The following is a 12,860-nucleotide window of genomic DNA, read 5'->3' as shown; positions in this document are numbered from 1 at the left end:
GGTAGCCCAGTCACACCAGACCTGGGGGGTACCACTCCCCAAACTCACACACAGCATCATAATAATAATAATAATAATAATAATAACATCCACTATGAGTCATACAATTGCTTAATGTATGATAATGGCACATACAAAACATCCAGATTGAGAGCTAGCTTACCTGGAGGCCCCCCTGTATCCTCCAAATGGCACCACAAGACCCAGCATGCCCGCCTAATGCTGGTTCCATCTATGCCTCACTGAACTGCAATAAATAATGGCAAGCTGCTCTAATCAAGCTGGTAACATTCCTCAGGTGCTGCGGGAGGGGGTTACTCTAGACAAGAAAAACAAAGGGATTTTTCCCACGCACTCTGCTGGCTGTTAGTAAGAAGAACTATATACTAAGTAATAATAGAAAATTTAGAGCTCTCCGTTACATATGTATGGTTTATGTACGCTACTGCTGTTACATTGTCCGACTGGATCAGTACAGGCAGATCTCGAAGAAGATGTTCCGCTTGCAGAAGTCCGTTGTAAATGGCCCTTAACTCCAGAACATTTATGTGGAGACAAGTTTCCTGACTTGACCATCTTCCTTGGAAGTTTTCTCCCATTGTGACTGCCTCTCCAGCCTCGGAGGCTTGCATCTGTGGTCACCAGGATCCAGTCCTGCGCCCCTCTAGGAGGTGAGAGCTGTGCAGCCACAGGAGTGATACCCTGGTCTTGGAAGACAGGATTATCCTCCGGTGCATGTGTAGGTGTGACCCGGACCACTTGTCCAACAGGTCCCACTGGAACACTCTGGCATGGAATCTGCCAAACGGAATGGCCTCGTAGGCCGCAACCATCTTTCCCAGCAACCGAATGTATTGATGGATTGACAGTGACACTCTTGCTGGTTTCAGAATTTGTTTGACCAGACTCTGAAGTTCCACAGCCTTGTCCACTGGAAGAAAGACTCTCTGTAGTTCTGTGTCCAATATCATTCCCAAAAACGACAACCACGTCGTCGGAATCAACTGTGATTTTGGCAAATTTAGGAGCCAACCATGTTGCTGAAGAACCGTCAGGGAGAGTGCAACGTTTTGCACCAACTGGTCCATGGATCTCACCTTTATCAGGAGATCGTCCAAGTATGGGATAATCGTGACTCCATGCTTGCGAAGGAGAACCATCATCTCCGCCATCACTTTGGTGAAAATCCTCCGAGCCATGGACAGACCAAACGGCAACGTTTGAAATTGGTAATGACAATCCTGAATTGCAAATCTCAGGTAAGCCTAATGCGAAGGATAAATGAGAGCATGTAAGTAGGCATCTTTTATGTCCACCGACACCATAAAATCCCCTTCCTCCAGACTGGAGATCACTGCTCGGAGAAACTCCATCTTGAATTTGAATTTCTTTAGGTAAAAATTGAGGGATTTCAGGTTTAGGATTGGTCTGACCGAGCCATCCGGCTTCGGGACCACAAACAGGCTTGAATAAAAGCCTTCTCCCTGTTGTGACTGGGGAACCCTGGCGATAACTTTTGTATTGCGTCGCAAACTACCTCCCTGTTCGGAAGCGAAGCTGGCAAAGCCGATTTGAAAAAACGGCGATGGGGAACGTCTTGAAACTCCAGCTTGTACCCTTGGGATACTATTTGTAAAACCCATGGGTCTAGGTCCGAATGAACCCAAAACTGACTGAAGAGTATGAGACGTGCCCCCACCGGTGCGGCCTCCCGCATAGGAGCCCCAATGTCATGCGGTGCAATTGGCAGAAGCCTGGGTTGGACTTCTGCTCCTGGGAGCCTGACAAGGCTGGTAATCGTTTACCTCTTCCCCTTCCTCTAGTAGCAAGGAAGGAAGAACTTTGGCCCTTTCTGTATTTATTGGGACGAAAGGACTGCATCTGATAGTGATGCGTTTTCTTTTGTTTTGGAGTAACATAAGGTAAAAAGGATGACTTACCCGCGGTAGCAGTAGACACCAAATCATCAAGGCCGTCACCAAATAAGGCCTTACCTTTATATGGTAGAGATTCCATACTTTCCTTGGAATCAGCCTCAGCATTCTATTGGTGTATCCACAACGCTCGTCTAGCTGAGACTGCCATGGCATTTGCCTTAGATGCTGCAGCATCCTTGATATAACCCAATGTCAAGAGGACGCTATCCCTATCTAGGGTATCTATTTCAGAAGACAAGTTGTCTGCTCACTTTTTCGATAGCACTACTTACCCACGCAGAGGCAATGACAGGTCTGAGTAGTGTACCCGTGGTCGCATAAATGGACTTTAACGTAGTTTCCTGTTTACGATCCGCAGGATTCTTAAGGGCCGCCGTGTCAGGTGACGGGAGAGCCACCTTTTTAGAAAAACGTGACAGGGCCTTGTCCACGGTGGGGGGTGACTCCCACTTTTCCATATCCGCTGAAGGAAACGGATAAGCTACCGTAATTCTCTTGGGAATCTGAAACTTTTTGTCAGGAGCTTCCCAGAGTTTTTCAAATAGCGTGTTCAGTTCAGGAGAGGGAGGAAACATTACCTCAGGTTTCCTTTCCTTATACATACAGACCCTTTTATCAGCGACAGCCGGGTCCTCAGTGATAATATAGTACCTCTTTAACCTCCACAATCATGTACTGAATGCTTTTTGACAATTTTGGATCTAATCTGGAATCGCTATAGTCGACACTGGAATCAGTATCCGTGTTGGTATCAGTGTCTGCCAAATGGGCCAGCGTACGTTTCTGTGACCCTGAGGGGACATGACTTTGCAATAACATATCTTCTACAGATTTCTTCCATGCCTGGGTCTGAGACTCAGAATTATCTAGCCTCTTAGTAATAAGAGCCACATTAGCATTCAAGGCGTTCAACACATTTATTCAATCCGGCGTCGGCGGTGCCAACAGGGTCACCCCCGCAGCCGTTTGTGTCCCTAATACAGCCTCCTCCTGGGAAGAGCCTTCAGCCTCATACATGTCGACACACGTGCACCAAACACCCACAGACACACCGGGCATATAGGGGACAGACCCACAGTAAAGCCTGTCAGAGAGACACAGAGGGGAATTGCCAGCTCACACCCCAGCACCCAAACAGTGGTTCTTAAGCGCCCAATAAACGCCCCAGACCTATAGCACTTTTTATATAAAGTATATTGCACCAAATTTAGCCAGTGACATTTTGCACCTTGATACTTGTCAGTGTGAAGGAAGGACCAGCGTCTCTGCACCCTGATGGAGAGAAAATGGTGCAGAGTGAGCTGTGAGGATGAGGCTCCGCCCCCTTAATGGCGCGCTTCCGTCCCGCTTCTTGTATGATTATACTGGCGGGGGTTTTGGGACAGTGCCTCTGCACTAATGTCCCCTCTTGACAGATTGTGCTTCTTCCTCTACTCACCTGTCTTCTGACATCTGGCTCTGTAAGGGGGGTGACAGCAGGCTGCGGGAGTGAGCATCTAGGCGTACCCAGCGATCAGCACCCTCAGGAGCTAATGGTGTCCTGTAGCCAGAAGCAGAGCCCTTGAACTCACTGGAAGTGTGTCATACTCCTCTCCCCTAAGTCCCACGAAGCAGGGAGACTGTTGCCAGCAGTAGTCCCTGAACATAAAAAAACCTAACAAAAGTATTTTTTCAGAGAAACTCAGTAGAGCTCCCTGCACTGCGTCCAGTCTCACTGGGCACAATTCTAAAACAGGAGTCTGGAGGAGGGGCATAGAGGGAGGAGCCAGTTCACACCCTTTCAAAGTCTTAAAGTGCCCATGTCTCCTGCGGATCCCGTCTATACCCCATGGTTCTATGATGACCCCAGCATCCTCTAGGACGTATGAGAAACGGGGGTGTAAGAGGGAGTGTGATGATGGGGTGTAAGAGGAGGTGTGATAATGGGTTGTAAAAGGGAGTGTGATGGCGAAAGAGTATAAGAGGGTGTGTGATGATGAGGGGAGAGGTGCAAGAGGGTGTGTGATGATAAGGTGGTGTGAGAGGGTATGTAATGATGAGGGGGTGTGAAGATAATGTAAGGATGTGCCCTGTGGGCACATCCATGCTGCTGTCCCTAGCTGGGGACAGCGCTGGGGCAGCTTGTCTGTCCCCAGCGCTTGGTGCGTGGCGGCGGGTGTCCGGTGCAGGGATTACCTTTTTCCCTGCACCGGACCAGAGACTGCAGGGGCGTTTGAATGTTGGCGCCCTCCGGGAGTCAATCGCGGCGGCCAATCAGGGAGAGACGCGGCGAGCCAATCGGCGCTCGCCGCGTCATAGGCCCCGCCTCCGGCGTCTGACGTCAGACGCCGGGCGGGACCGAGAAGGAGAGGCCGCGCCGAAGAGCGGCGAAGAGGAGAGGGACGCCGGGCGCGCGCAGAAGAGCGTGAAGAAGAGAGAAGACGGCCGGGAGCAGCGAGGACGGAGGTCGGCGCGCCGGAGCGCAGAAGATCCCAGTGGCGCAAGGAGAAGAAGACAAGACTGGCGGAAGAAGAAGAGGTCAGCGGTCGGGCTCCAGAAAGAAGATGTCCAGCGGCGGCTGGACGCAGGGAAGAGACGGAGGCGCCGCTGGCCAGGACGGGTCAGCGGCAGAAGACGGTACCGAAGATCCCTGGAGCAGGTGAGGCCTCAGTGAGGCAACTTCACCCCCTCCCTCTTCCTCCCTCGACCACCAGGGATGGGCATTAGGCCCGAGGGCACAAGTCAGGCACTAGGCCTGTGGCGCAGTTAGGAGTTTGGGGGCCCCAATATTTGATGAGGTGGTTTGGGCATTAGGCCCAAGCCACCCCACCCCTGCGGCACCAGTTAGGCGGGCACTAGGCCCGGGGGACAAATCAGGCAATAGGCCTGTGGGCGTTAGAGGGCGTTAGGCCCTAGTGTATTTTTGGCCATTAGGGAATATTAAGGTGACCCTGGGCACAAGGCCCAGGTCACCCAACGGCAACAAGTTAGGCGGGCGCTAGGCCCGTGGGCGAAGTCAGGCCTCCGGCCTGTGTGCAGTTAGGGGGCGCTAGGCCCAGCGAATCAGTGTTTCCCCGAGGTGAGTACAGGTGGCCCTGGGCGCTAGGCCCAGGCCACCCTGAGGTATTTAGGTGGGTAGGCCGTGCGGCGTCCACCCCCTTCCAGCGGCAGGTAGGGATTAAAAAGGGACAGCATCGTTTTATGTTGTAACTCCGATAGTGTGATATATGTTGTTACCGTGCAGGGCAAAGTGTATGTGTTGTGTAAGTTGTGCATAGTTGTGTCGCACCACCCACACGAGCTAGTTTGAGGGCTCTATTTATGTAGCTAGTGTAGCGGACGCACACTAGGGTAGTTCTTGGCCCTGCACGGCTGTTTCTCTTTGCCTCCTTACAGGGACCTGTAAGTGGAGAAGATCGGAGTGCAAGACTTGTGACGGTGAGTAGCATCCGTGTACGTTTGTCCCTTGTCTGTCCCCGAGCGCCGGAGTCGGGATTGCTCACGGACGTGAGAATCCTTTTCATCACACTACGTGCGAAAGCGCGAGTGTGTGAAATCTGGGTGGCTGAGGCTTTGTGCCGGTGATGACCATTCACCCAACCGGTGAAGGTCGCGGCCACCCCTGGGGTATCCCCTGTTCCAGCGGAAGAAGGGTCGATACCCCCTTTAATGTAGACCATTCTCTCCTCAGCTCGGTCGTCGGTCAGCTCTGAGAGGGAATCGCCGTGTCAGGATCCGAGTGAAGATTTCCAGGTCCGTTGAGGGTTCCGGAACCTGAAGGTGAGAGAGAGCGGCGCCTGGTGAGTACCGAGTCTACACCTGCACGGCAGCAGGCATCACACGCACCGCAGTCCCCGCACCTCTCACAATAAGACATATCTTAACATGACCCGCCCCCATACACACATCTCACCATACACAGACGTAGTGCCCTGCCCCCATACACATATCTCACCGTACACAGACACAGTGCCCCACCCCCATACACACATCTCACCGTACACAGACGCAGTGCCCCACCCCATCTCACCATACACAGACGCAGTGCCCCTCCTTCATACACACATCTCACCGTAAACAGACCCAGTGACCCGCCCCCATACATCTCACCGTACAGACGCAGTGTCCCGCCCCCATACACACATCTCACCGTACACAGATGCAGTGACCCGCCCATATACACACATCTTACCATACACAGACGCAGTGACCCGCCCCATACACACATCTGTCGAAGTCAAAAATATTACATAGAGAGAACATACAGACTCCACACATTATGAGTCGCTAAGCTTGCAAATACGTGCAGCGAGCACAGCAATATATGGTAACATACGCATTTACACAGACATGCCACAGAGATAGATTCGACACATATTTCATACAGCACATAATTTGAACATATTAAGCGCCAGACATCATAAAGTTTCAAATTATATAATGGAGTAACGTCATGTATGTGTATCATTGGAACGAAGCAAGATGGACATGTCGTGTTTGGTATTAAAGCAACCAGATTAATGTGTATATCAATTTGATGCCTGTTATTAAGTTGTAGCTCATTGCAACAAGTAGATATGATTAAATGTATGAAAGCTAAAGTCCCTCTTATTAGAACAATGGATTTCCTGGAAGACAGCATGCCTGACCAGTGGCTATCTCCTGTAATTGCACCGTCAGGGCTGGACCTTGCTTGCATATGAACTGACCAGTGACTCATCATGAATGAGAAAGTTCCCTCCCGTAGACTAGTCTGTGCACTCCCCCAAACTACATCGTATATAGCAAATTGCAGACACAAGAGCTGGCTGTTCTCTTTGTCCCAGATGATGATGGAGATGCTGTCTGTCCAGTGGCTGCATGATTTTACAGAGAGAGAGAGTGATATGGAATGGAGACTTCATTTGAGAAAACTATGGTAATTGTATCGCTGGACATATATATATTTTAATTAGATTGTATTAACTGCTTACTGTGTAAATTGTAACCATGTAACTATATATATATATATATATATATATATATATATAGAAAAAGGTTGCAGGTGCACAATTCAAACATTACCAATTTATTAATAATAATCATTGCAATAAAATTTTTCATTTTAAGCGAGGTTCTTTGCATAGTTATGGCCATAAGTAACGGCTTGCCCACCGCGTCCAGGTGACCTCATTAGTCGGGCAAGTCCCTAACATTTTGGGGGATACAAATCTAGGGTGCGGGGGCCCCCAAAATGAAGCAGCTGAGTGACCCCAGGGCAACACAAAAGTGAAAAAAATAAGAATTTACTTACCGATAATTCTATTTCTCGTAGTCCGTAGTGGATGCTGGGGACTCCGTAAGGACCATGGGGATTAGCGGCTCCGCAGGAGACAGGGCACAAAAGTAAAAGCTTTAGGATCAGGTGGTGTGCACTGGCTCCTCCCCCTATGACCCTCCTCCAAGCCTCAGTTAGGATACTGTGCCCGGACGAGCGTACACAATAAGGAAGGATCTTGAATCCCGGGTAAGACTCATACCAGCCACACCAATCACACTGTACAACCTGTGATCTGAACCCAGTTAACAGCATGATAACAGCGGAGCCTCTGAAAAGATGGCTCACAACAATAATAACCCGATTTTTGTAACAATAACTATGTACAAGTATTGCAGACAATCCGCACTTGGGATGGGCGCCCAGCATCCACTACGGACTACGAGAAATAGAATTATCGGTAAGTAAATTCTTATTTTCTCTGACGTCCTAAGTGGATGCTGGGGACTCCGTAAGGACCATGGGGATTATACCAAAGCTCCCAAACGGGCGGGAGAGTGCGGATGACTCTGCAGCACCGAATGAGAGAACTCCAGGTCCTCCTCAGCCAGGGTATCAAATTTGTAGAATTTTGCAAACGTGTTTGCCCCTGACCAAGTAGCAGCTCGGCAAAGTTGTAAAGCCGAGACCCCTCGGGCAGCCGCCCAAGATGAGCCCACCTTCCTTGTGGAATGGGCATTTACAGATTTTGGCTGTGGCAGGCCTGCCACAGAATGTGCAAGCTGAATTGTACTACAAATCCAACGAGCAATCGTCTGCTTAGAAGCAGGAGCACCCAGCTTGTTGGGTGTATACAGGATAAACAGCGAATCAGTTTTCCTGACTCCAGCCGTCCTGGAAACATATTTTCAGGGCCCTGACAACATCTAGCAACTTGGAGTCCTCCAAGTCCCTAGTAGCCGCAGGTACCACAATAGGCTGGTTCAGGTGAAACGCTGACACCACCTTAGGGAGAAACTGGGGACGAGTCCGCAGTTCTGCCCTGTCCGAATGGAAAATCAGATATGGGCTTTTGTGAGACAAAGCCGCCAATTCTGACACTCGCCTGGCCGAAGCCAGGGCCAACAGCATGGTCACTTTCCATGTGAGATATTTTAAATCCACAGATTTGAGCGGTTCAAACCAATGTGATTTGAGGAATCCCAGAACTACATTGAGATCCCACGGTGCCACTGGAGGCACAAAAGGGGGCTGTATATGCAGTACTCCCTTGACAAACGTCTGGACTTCAGGAACTGAAGCCAATTCTTTCTGGAAGAAAATCGACAGGGCCGAAATTTGAACCTTAATGGACCCCAATTTGAGGCCCATAGACACTCCTGTTTGCAGGAAATGCAGGAATCGACCCAGTTGAAATTCCTCCGTGGGGGCCTTTCTGGCCTCACACCACGCAACATATGTGCGGTCACCTCCTTCCTGGCTTTGACCAGGGTAGGAATGACCTCTTCCGGAATGCCTTATTCCCTTAGGATCCGGCGTTCAACCGCCATGCCGTCAAACGCAGCCGCGGTAAGTCTTGGAACAGACATGGTCCTTGCTGAAGCAAGTCCCTTCTTAGCGGCAGAGGCCATGGGTCCTCTGTGAGCATCTCTTGAAGTTCCGGGTACCAAGTCCTTCTTGGCCAATCCGGAGCCACGAGTATAGTTCTTACTCCTCTCCGTCTTATAATTCTCAGTACCTTGGGTATGAGAGGCAGAGGAGGGAACACATACACCGACTGGTACACCCACGGTGTTACCAGAGCGTCCACAGCTATTGCCTGAGGGTCCCTTGACCTGGCGCAATACCTGTCCAGTTTTTTGTTGAGGCGGGACGCCATCATGTCCACCTTTGGTTTTTCCCAACGGTTCACAATCATGTGGAAGACTTCCAGATGAAGTCCCCACTCTCCCGGGTGGAGGTCGTGCCTGCTGAGGAAGTCTGCTTCCCAGTTGTCCACTCCCGGAATGAACACTGCTGACAGTGCTATCACATGATTTTCCACCCAGCGAAGAATCCTTGCAGTTTCTGCCATTGCCCTCCTGCTTCTTGTGCCGCCCTGTCTGTTTACGTGGGCGACTGCCGTGATGTTGTCCGACTGGATCAGCACCGGTTGAACCTGAAGCAGAGGTCTTGCTAGGCTTAGAGCATTTGCCCTTAGCTCCAGTATATTTATGTGAAGTGAAGTCTCCAGACTTGACCACACTCCCTGGAAATTTCTTCCCTGTGTGACTGCTCCCCAGCCCCTCAGGCTTGTATCCGTGGTCACCAGGACCCAGTCCTGAATGCCGAATCTGCGGCCCTCTAATAGATGAGCACTCTGCAGCCACCACAGAAGAGACACCCCTGTCCTTAGAGACAGGGTTATCCGCTGATGCATCTGAAGATGCGATCCGGACCATTTGTCCAGCAGATCCCACTGAAAAGTTCTTGAGTGAAATCTGCCGAATGGAATCGCTTCGTAGGAAGCCACCATTTTTCCCAGGACCCTTGTGCAATGATGCACTGACACTTTTCCCGGTTTTAGGAGGTTCCTGACTAGCTCGGATAACTCCTTGGCTTTCTCCTCCAGGAGAAACACCTTTTTCTGGACTGTGTCCAGAATCATCCCTAGGAACAGCAGACGTGTCGTCGGGATCAGCTGCGATTTTGGAATATTTAGAATCCACCCGTGCTGTTGTAGCAGTACCCGAGATAGTGCTACTCCGACCTCCAACTGTTCCTTGGACTTTGCCCTTATCAGGAGATCGTCCAAGTAAGGGATAATTACGACGCCTTTTCTTCGAAGAAGAATCATCATTTTGGCCATTACCTTGGTAAAGACCCGGGGTGCCGCGGACAATCCAAACGGCAGCGTCTAAAACTGATAGTGACAGTTCTGTACCCCGAACCTGAGGTACCCTTGGTGAGAAGGGCAATTTTGGACATGAAGGTAAGCATCCTTGATGTCCAGGGACACCATATAGTGCCCCTCTTCCAGGTTCGCTATCACTGCTCTGAGTGACTCCATCTTGAATTTGAACCTTTGTATGTAAGTGTTCAAATATTTTAGATTTAGAATAGGTCTCACCGAGCCGTCTGGCTTCGGTACCACAAATAGTGTGGAATAATACCCCTTCCCTTGTTGAAGGAGGGGTACTTTGATTATCACCTGCTGGGAATACAGCTTGTGAATTGCTTCCAATACTGCCTCCCTGTCGGAGGGAGACGTTGGTAACGCAGACTTCAGGAACCTGCGAGGGGGAGACGTCTCGAATTCCAATCTGTACCCCTGGGAAACTACCTGTAAGATCCAGGGGTCCACTTGCGAGTGAGCCCACTGTGCGCTGAAACTCTTGAGACGACCCCCCACCGCACCTGAGTCCGCTCGTAAGGCCCCAGCGTCATGCTGAGGACTTGGCAGAAGCGGTGGAGGGCTTCTGTTCCTGGGAAGGGGCTGCCTGCTGCAGTCTTTTTCCCTTTCCTCTACCCCGGGGTAGATATGACTGGCCTTTTACCCGCTTGTCCTTATGGGGACGAAGGGACTGAGGCTGAAAAGACGGTGTCTTTTTCTGCTGAGAGGTGACCTGGGGTAAAAAGGTGGATTTCCAGCTGTTGCCGTGGTCACCAGGTCCGATAGACCGACCCCAAATAACTCCTCCCCTTCATACGGCAATACTTCCATGTGCCGTTTGGAATCCGCATCACCTGACCACTGTCGTGTCCATAAACATTTTCTAACAGAAATGGACATCGCACTTACTCTTGATGCCAGGGTGCAAATATCCCTCTGTGCATCTCGCATATATAGAAATGCATCCTTTAAATGCTCCATAGTCAATAAAATACTGTCCCTGTCAAGGGTATCAATATTTTCAGTCAGGGAATCCGACCAAGCCACCCCAGCACTGCACATCCAGGCTGAGGCGATTGCTGGTCGCAGTATAATACCTGTATGTGTGTATATACTTTTTAGGATATTTTCCAGCTTCCTATCAGCTGGCTCCTTGAGGCGGCCGTATCTGGAGACGGTAACGCCACCTGTTTTGATAAGCGTGTGAGCTCTTATCCACCCTGGGGGGTGTTTCCCAACGCGCCCTAACTTCTGGCGGGAAAGGGTATAATGCCAATAATTTCTTAGATATTAGCAATTTTTTTATCGGAGGAAACCCACGTATCATCACACACTTCATTTAATTTATCTGATTCAGGAAAAACTACGGTTAGTTTTTTCACACCCACATAATACCCTTTTTTGTGGTACTTGTAGTATCAGAAATATGCAAAGCCTCCTTCATTGCCGTAATCATGTAACGTGTGGCCCTACTGGAAAATACGTTTGTTTCTTCACCGTCGACACTGGAGTCAGTGTCTGTGTCGACCGACTGAGGTAATGGGCGCTTTAGAGCCCCTGACGGTGTTTGAGATGCCTGGACAGGCACTAACTGATTTGCCGGCTGTCTCATGTCGTCAACAGTTTTTTGTAAAGTGCTGACACTATCACGTAATTACTTAAATAAGACCATCCAGTCAGGTGTCGACTCCCTAGGGGGTGACATCACTAATACAGGCAATTGCTCCGCCTCCACACCATTTTCCTCCTCATACATGTCGACACACGCGTACCGACACACAGCACACACACAGGGAATGCTCTGATAGAGGACAGGACCCCACTAGCCCTTTGGGGAGACAGAGGGAGAGTTTGCCAGCACACACCAGAGCGCTATATATGTATAGGGACAACCTCATAATAAGTGTTTCTCCCTTATAGCTGCTATTATATGTTTTAATATGCCAAATTAGTGCCCCCCTCTCTTTTTTACCCTGTTTCTGTAGTGTAGTGACTGCAGGGGAGAGACAGGGAGCTTCCCTCCAGCGGAGCTGTGAGGGAAAATGGCGCTTGTGTGCTGAGGAGATAGGCTCCGCCCCCTTCTCGGCGGCCTCTCTCCCGCTTTTTCTGAGGTAAAATGACAGGAGTTAAATACATCCATATAGCCCAGGAGCTATATGTGATGTATTTTTTGCCATATAAGGTGTTTTTATTGCGTCTCAAGGCGCCCCCCCCAGCGCCCTGCACCCTCAGTGACCGGAGTGTGAAGTGTGCTGAGAGCAATGGCGCACAGCTGCAGTGCTGTGCGCTACCTTTCTTGAAGACAGACGTCTTCTGCCGCCGATTTCAGGACCTCTTCATTCTTCTGGCTCTGTAAGGGGGCCGGCGGCGCGGCTCCGGGACCCATCCATGGCTGGGCCTGTGATCGTCCCTCTGGAGCTAATGTCCAGTAGCCTAAGAAGCCCAATCCACTCTGCACGCAGGTGAGTTCGCTTCTTCTCCCCTTAGTCCCTCGATGCAGTGAGCCTGTTGCCAGCAGGTCTCACTGAAAATAAAAAAACCTAAGTATACTTTTACTTCTAAGCAGCTCAGGAGAGCTACCTAGATTGCACCCTTCTCGGCCGGGCACAAAAACCTAACTGAGGCTTGGAGGAGGGTCATGGGGGGAGGAGCCAGTGCACACCACCTGATCCTAAAGCTTTTACTTTTGTGCCCTGTCTCCTGCGGAGCCGCTAATCCCCATGGTCCTTACGGAGTCCCCAGCATCCACTTAGGACGTCAGAGAAATATATAGTGAAAAAGTGAAAATAGGTTAGTGAGAGAGGCTGCTGAAAAC

Source organism: Pseudophryne corroboree, chromosome 6, assembly GCF_028390025.1.
Source record: "Pseudophryne corroboree isolate aPseCor3 chromosome 6, aPseCor3.hap2, whole genome shotgun sequence".
Classification (NCBI taxonomy): domain Eukaryota; kingdom Metazoa; phylum Chordata; class Amphibia; order Anura; family Myobatrachidae; genus Pseudophryne; species Pseudophryne corroboree.
The sequence above is the reverse complement of the archived record's forward strand: the minus strand, read 5'-3'. Positions refer to the sequence as shown.